The 7,864-nt window shown below is 52.5% G+C and overlaps 1 protein-coding gene across 1 annotated transcript in view; it reads right to left on the reverse strand.

Annotated features, from left to right (window-relative positions):
* Positions 1–7,864, reverse strand: part of LOC131480858 (midasin-like) — a 304,439-nt gene that overhangs the window by 83,796 nt on the left and 212,779 nt on the right. The window lies entirely within an intron of this gene.

Here is a 7,864-nt window from a genome sequence, read left to right on the forward strand (position 1 = left end):
GCCTTGCCAGAGGGACAGACAGAGAGCGAGAGAGACACAGATTGGCAAGGCAAGGTTTGCTGTCTGAGAGAGAGACAGACAAACAGAGAGAGAGAGAGAGATCCAGCCTTGCCTTGCCAGAGAGACGGACAGACCGAGTGAGGGACAGAAAGCCCTGCCTTGCCTGAACAGAGAGAGAGAGACAGAGAGCCAGCCTTGCCTCGCCAGCCAGCCAGCCAGACAGCGAGAGAGACACAGATTGGCAAGGCAAGGCTGGTTTTCTGAGAGACAGACAGAGAGAGAGAGTGAGAGTCAGAAAGCCAGCCTTGCCTTGCCAGAGAAGGAGCCAGAGAGACAGCATTACCTTGCCAGGCGGAAGGACAGCGAGAGAGACAGAGATTCGCAAGGCAAGACAGGCTCTCTGAGAGACAAACAGAGTGAGAACGAGAGAGTCAGCCTTGCCTTGCTAGAGATAGCGACAAAGAGCCAGCCTTGCCTTGCCAGACACACAGACAGCAAGAGGACACAGATTGGCAAGGCAAGGGTGGCAGTCTGAGAGACAGACAGACAAACAGAGAGAGACAGAGATCAAGCCTTGCCTTGCCAGAGAGACAGAGTGAGACAGACAGAGTGAGATACATAGAACCAGCCTTGCATTGCCAGAGAGAGAGAGAGACAGAGAGCCAGCATTGCCTTGCCAGAGAGACAGAGAGACAGAGATCCAGCCTTGCCTTTCCAGAGAGAGAGAGCCAGAGAGCCAGCCTTGCCTTGCCAGAGAGACAGACAGACAGCGAGAGAGACACAGATTGGCAAGACAAGGCTGGCTCTCTGAGAAAGAGACAGACAGAAATTGAGTGAGAGTCAGAAAGCCAGGCTTGCCTTGCCAGAGATAGAGCCAGAGAGCCAGCATTACCTTGCCAGACAACAAGACAGCGATAGAGACAGATTGGCAAGGCAACGCTCGCTCTCTAGAGAAACAAACAGAGTGAGAGCCAGAGAGTCACCCTTGATTTGCTATAGATAGAGACAGAGAGACAGCCTTGCCTTGCAAGAGAGAGAGAGAGACAGAGCGCCAGCCTTGCCTGGCCACAGACAAACAGACTGCGAGAGAGACACAGAATGTCAAGGCAAGGCTGGTTCTCTGTGAGACAGAAAGACAGAGAGATAGTGAGATTCAGAAAGCCAGGCTCTTCTTGTCAGAGATAGAGCCAGGGAGCCTGCATTACCTTGCCAGATAGAAGGAAAGTGAGAGAGATACAGATTCCTAATGCAAGGCTGGCTCTCTAAGAGACAGAGTGAGAGTCAGCGAGTCAGCCTTGCCTTTCCTGAGATAGAGCCAGAGAGTCAGCCTTGCTTTCTCAGACAGAACGATAGCCCGAGAGACACAGATTGGCAGGGCAAGGCTGGCTCACAGATGGACAGACAGACAGAGAGAGAGACAGAGACAGAGATCCAGCCTTACCTTGCCAGAGAGACAGACAGACAGCCAGAGAGACACAGATTTTCAAGGCAAACCCAGCTCTATGAGAGACAAACATACAGAGAGAGAGAGAGCCAGCCTTGCTTGCCTTAGAAACAAAGAGACTACCGACAGACTAAGAGACAGAGGGCCAGCCTTGTCTTGCCAGAGAGAGAGACAGAGAACATCCTTGCCTTGCCAGAGAGACAGACAGACAGACAGCGAGAGAGACACAGATTGCCAAGGCAAGGCTGTCTCTCGGAGAGACACACGGACAGAAATTGAGTGAGAGTCAGAAAGCCAGGCTTGCCTTGCCAGAGATAGAGACAGAGAGCCAGCCTTGCCGTTCCTGACCAGAGAGACAGACAGCAAGAGGACACAGATTGGCAAGGCAAGGGTGGCTGTCTGAGAGAGAGACAGACAAACAGAGAAAGCCAGAGATCCAGACTGGCCGTTAAAAAGAGACAGACAGACAGAGTGAGATACATAGAGTCAATCTTGTCTTTCCAAAGAGAGAGAGAGACAGAGAGCCTGCGTTGCCTTGCCAGACAGACAGACAAACTGCGAGATAGACACAGATTGGCAAGGCAATGCCGGCTCTCTCAGAGACAGACAGACAGCAATTTAGTGAGAGTCAGAAAGCCAGGCTTGCCTTGCCAGAGTTAGAGACAGAGAGCCAGCCTTGCCTTGCCAGAGAGAAAGACCAAGAGATAGGGAGAAAGACAAAGATTGGCAAGGCAAGGGTGGCTCTCTGAGAGAGAGACAAACAGAGATAGAGAAACAGAGATTCTGCCTTTCTTACCAGAGAGACAGACAGACAGACATTGTGAGGGACAGAGAGCCAGCCTTGACTGACCAGAGAGGGAGAGAAAGAGAGCCATCCTTGCCTCGCCAGCCAGCCAGACAGACAGTGAGCGAGAGAGACACAGATTGGCAAGGCAAAGCTGGCTCTTTGACAGACAGACAGAGAGAGTGAGAGTCAGAAAGCCAGCCTTGCCTTGCCAGAGATAGAGCCAGAGAGCCAGCATTACCTTGCCAGACAGAAGGACAGCAAGACAGACAGATTCGCAAGGCAAGGCTGGCTCTCTGAGAGACAATCAGAGTGAGAACCAGAGAGTCAGCCTTGCCTTGCGATAGATAGAGACAGAGAGCCATCCTTGGCTTCCCAGAGAGACAGACAGCAAGAGGACACAGATTGGCAAGCCAAGGGTGGCTGTCTGAGAGAGAGAGAGACAAACAGAGAGAGACAGATACACAGCCTTGCCTTGCCAGAGAGACAGACATACAGACAGACTGAGATACATAGAGCCAGCATTGCCTTGCCAGAGAGAGAGACAGAGAGCCAGCCTTGCCTTGCCAGAGAGAGAGAGAGACAGAGAGCCAACTTGCATTACCAGCCTGACAGACAGACTGCGAGACAGACACAGAATGTCAAGGCAAGCTGGTTCTCTGAGAGACACACAAGCAGAAATTGAGTGAGAGTCAGAAAGCCAGGCTTGCCTTGCCAGAGAGACAACCAGAGAGACAGCGAGAGAGACACAGATTGGCAGGGCAAGGGTGGCTGTCAGAGAGAAAGACAGACAAACAAAGAGAGAGAGAGATCCAGCCTTGCCTTACCACAGAGACAGACAGACAAACAGAGTGAGGGACAGAGAGCCAGCCTTGCCTTGCCAGAGATAGAGCCAGAGAGCCAGCATTACCTTGCTAGACAGAATCACAGTGAGAGAGACAGATTCGCAAGGCAAGGCTGGCTCTCTGAGAGACAGAGTGAAAGCCAAAGAGTCAGCCTTGCCTTGCTAGAAATAGAGACAGAGAGCCAGCCTTGCCTGCCAGAGAGACAGACAGCAAGAGGACAAAGATTGTCAACCCAAGGATGGCTGTCTGAGAGAGAGACAGACAAACAGAGAGACAGAAATCCAGCCTTGCCTTACCAGAGAGACAGACAGACAGACAGAGACATACAGCCACTCTTGCCTTGCCAGAGAGAGACAGAGACAGAGAGCCAACTTGCCTTGAAAGCCAGTCAGAGAGACTGCAAGAGAGACACAGAATGTCAAGGCAAGGCTGGGTCTCTGTGAGACAGAAAGACAGAGAAAGTGAGAGTCAGAAAGCAATGCTTGCCTTGCCAGAGATAGAGCCAGAGAGCCAGCATCACCTTGCAGCACAGAAGGACAGAGAGAGAGACACAGATTCCTAATGCAAGGCTGGCTCTCTAAGAGACAGAGTTAGAGTCAGCGAGTCAGCCTTGCCTTTCCTGAGATAGAGCCAGAGAGTCAGCCTTGCCTATTCAGACAGGATGATAGACCGAGAGACACAGATTGGCAGGGCAAGGCTGGCTCACAGAGGGACAGACAGACAGGAAAGAGGCAGAGAGCCAGACTTACCTTGCCAGAGACAGAGACAGAGATCAAGCCTTGCCTTGGAGAGAGACAGACAGACAGCCAGAGAGACACAGATTGGCTAGGCAAACCTAGCTCTCTGAGAGACAGACATACAGAGAGAGAGAGAGAGAGTGACAGAGAGCCAGCCCGGCCTTGCCTTAGAAACAAAGAGACTACCGACAGACTAAAAGACATAGGGCCAGCCTTATCATGCCAGAGAGAGACAGAGAACAGCCTTCCCTTGACAGAGAGACAGACAGAGAGACAGCGAGAGAGACACAGATTGGCAAGGCAAGGCTAGTTCTCTGAGAGACAGACATACAGAGAGAGAAATAGAGAGAGACAGAGAGCCAGCCCTGCGTTGCCTTAGAGACAGACAGACAGAGTGAGAGCCAGATAGCCAGCCTTGCCTTGTCAGAGAGACAGACAGACAGACAGCGAGAGAGACACAGATTGGCAAGGCAAAGCTGTCTCTCTGAGAGACCGACAGACAGAGATAGGGAGAGACAGACCACCAGCCCTGCCTTGCCTTAGAGACAGACAGAAAGACAGAGTGAGTGACAGAGAGCCAGCCTTGCCTTGCCAGAGAGACAGACAGACAGCGAAAGAGACACAGATTGGCAAGGCAAGGCTGGCTCTCTGAGAGACAGACAGACAGAGATAGGGAGAGACAGAGCACCAGCCCTGCCTTGCCTTAGAGACAGACAGAAAGAAGGAGTGAGAGACAGAGAGCCAGCCTTGGCTTGCCAGAGAGACAGACAGCGAGAGAGACACAGATTGGCAAGCCAAGGCTGGCTCTCTGAGAGACAGACAGACAGAAATTGCGTAGACTCAGAAAGCCAGGCTTGCCTTGCCAGAGATAGAGACAGAGAGCCAGCCTTGCCTTTCCAGAGAGATAGACAGAGAGACAGGGAGAGAGACACAGATTGACAAGGCAAGGGTGGCTGTCTGCGAGAGAGACAGACAAACAGAGAGAGAGAGAGCGATTCAGCCTTTCTTGCCAGAGAGACAGACAGACAGAGTGAGGGACAGACAGCCAGCCTTGCCTGACCAGAGAGAGAGAGACAAAGAGCCAGCCTTGCATCGCCAGAGAGACAGACAGACAGCGAGAGAGACACATTGGCAAGGCAAGGCTGGCTCTCTGAGAGACAGACAGAGAGAGAGAGTGAGAGTCAGAAAGCCAGCCTTCCCTTGCCAGAGAGAAAGACTGAGAGACAGCATTACCTTGCCAGAAGGAAGGACAGCGAGATAGACAGATTCGAGGCAAGGCTGGCTCTCTGAGAGACAAACAGAGTGATAGCCAGAGAGTCAGCCTTGCCTTGCTAGAAATAGAGACAGAGAGCCAGCCTTGCCTTGCCAGGGAGACAGACAGCAAGAGGACACAGATTGGCAACACTAGGGTGGCTGTCTGAGAGAGAGACAGACAAACAGAGAGAGACAGAGATCCAGCCTTGCCTTGCCAGAGAGACAGACAGACAGAAAGAGACATAGAGCCAGTCTTGGCTTGCCAGAGAGAGAGAGAGACAGATACAGCCTTGCCTTGCCAGACAGACAGACTGCGAGACAGACACAGAATGTCAAGGCAAGGCTGGCTCTCTGTGAGACAGAATGACAGAGAGAGTGAGAGTCAGAATGCAAGGCTTGCCTTCCCAGAGATAGAGCCAGAGAGCCAGCATCACCTTGCCAGACAGAAGGAAAACGAGAGAAACACAGATTCCTAAGGCAAGGCTGGTTCTCTAAGAGACAGAGTGAGAGTCAGCGACTCAGCCTTGCCTTTCCTGAGATAGAGCCAGAGAGTCAGCCTTGCCTTGTCAGACAGAACGATAGCCCGAGAGACACAGATTGGCAGGGCAAGGCTGGCTCACAGAGGGACAGACAGACAGAGCGAGAGACAGAGAGCCAGACTTGCCTTGCCAGAGACAGAAACAGAGACAGAGATCCAGCCTTGCCTTTTAGAGAGACATACAGAGAGCCAGAGAGACACAGATTGGCAAGGCAAACCTAGCTCTCTGAGAGACAGACATACAGAGAGAGAGAGAGAGAGACAGAGGCCAGCCCGGCCTTGCCTTAGAAACAAAGAGACTACCGACAGACTAAGAGAGAGAGGGCCAGCCTTGTCTTCCCAGAGAGAGAGACAGAGAACAGCCTTGCCTTGCAGGAGAGACATACAGGCAGCGAGAGAGACACAGATTGGCAAGGCAAGGCTGGTTCTCTGAGAGACAGACAGACAGAGATAGAGAGAGACAGAGTGCCAGCCCTGCCTTGCCTTAGAGACAGACAGACAGAGTGAGAGACAGAGAGCCAGCCTTGCCTTGCCAGAGAGACAGACCGACAGCGAGAGAGACACAGATTGGCAAGGCAAGGCAGGCTCTCTGAGAGACAGACAGACAGAAATTGAGTGAGATTCAGAAAGCCAGGCTTGCCTTGCCAGAGTAGAGACAGAGAGCCAGCCTTGCCTTTCAAGAGAGACAGACAGAGAGACAGGGAGAAACACACAGATTGGCAAGGCAAGGGTGGCTGTCTGAGAGAGAGACAGACAAACAGAGAGAGAGAGCGATACAGCCTTGCCTTGCCAGAGAGACAGACAGACAGACAGAGTGAGGGACAGAGAGCCAGCCTTGCCTGACCAGAGAGAGAGAGACAGAGAGCCAGCCTTGCATCGCCAGCCAGCCACCCAGCCATACATCGAGAGAGACACAGATTGGCAAGGCAAGGCTGGCTCTCTGAGAGACCGACAGACAGAGATAGAGAGAGACAGAGAACCAGCCCTGCCTAGCCTTAGAGACAGACAGAAAGACAGAGTGAGAGACAGAGAGCCAGCCTTGCCTTGCCAGAGACAGAGAGCCAGAGAGCCAGCCTTGCCTTGCCAGAGAGAGACAGACAGAGAGACAGGGAGAAACACACAGATTGGCAAGGCAAGGCTGGCTCTCTGAGAGACAGACAGACAGAGATAGAGAGAGACAGAGCGCCAGCATTGCCTTGCCAGAGAGACAGAAAGACAGACTGATTGACAGTGAGCCAGTCTTGCCTTGCCAGAGAGACAGACAGACAGCGAGAGAGACACAGATTGAAAGGCAAGGCAGGCTCTCTGAGAGACAAACAGACAGAAATTGAGTGAGAGTCAGAAAGCCAGGCTTGCCTTGCCAGAGATAGAGACAGAGAGCCAGCCTTGCCTTTCAAGAGAGACAGACAGAGAGACAGGGAGAGAGACACAGATTGGCAAGGCAAGGGTGGCTGTCTGCGAGAGAGACAGACCAACAGAGAGAGAGAGAGCGATTCAGCCATGCCTTGCCAGAGAGACAGACAGACAGACAGAGTGAGGGACAGAGACCAGCCTTGCCTGATCAGAGAGAGAGAGACAGAGAGCCAGCCTTGCCTCGCAAGCCAGCCAGCCAGCAAGACAGCGAGAGAGACACAGATTGGCAAGGCAAGGCTGGCTCTCTGAGAGACAGACAGAGAGAGAGAGTGAGAGTCAGAAAGCCAGCCTTGCCTTGCCAGAGATAGAGCCATAGAGCCAGCATTACCTTGCAAGACAGAAGGACACCGAGATAGACAGATTCCCAAGGCAAGGCTGGCTCTCTGAGAGACAGAGTGAGAGCCAGAGAGTCAGCCTTGCCTTGCTAGAAATAGAGACAGAGATCCAGCCTTGCCTTGCCAGGGAGACAGACAGACAGACAGAGACATAGAGCCAGTCTTGGCTTGCCACAGAAAGAGAGAGACAGAGAGCCAGCCTTGCATTGCCAGATAGACAGACTGCGAGAGAGACACAGAATGTCAAGGGAAGGCTGGCTCTCTGTGAGACAGAATGACAGAGTGAGTGAGAGTCAGAAAGCAAGGCTTGTCTTGCCAGAGATAGAGCCAGAGAGCCAGCATCACCTTGCCAGACAGAAGGAAAACGAGAGAAACACAGATTCCTAATGCAAGTCTGGTTCTCTAAGAGACAGAGTGAGAGTCAGCGAGTCAGCCTTGCCTTTCCTGAGATAGAGCCAGAGAGTCAGCCTTGCCTATTCAGACAGGATGATAGACCGAGAGACACAGATTGGCA

This window comes from Ochotona princeps, chromosome 7 (genome assembly GCF_030435755.1).
Source record: "Ochotona princeps isolate mOchPri1 chromosome 7, mOchPri1.hap1, whole genome shotgun sequence".
Lineage (NCBI taxonomy): Eukaryota > Metazoa > Chordata > Mammalia > Lagomorpha > Ochotonidae > Ochotona > Ochotona princeps.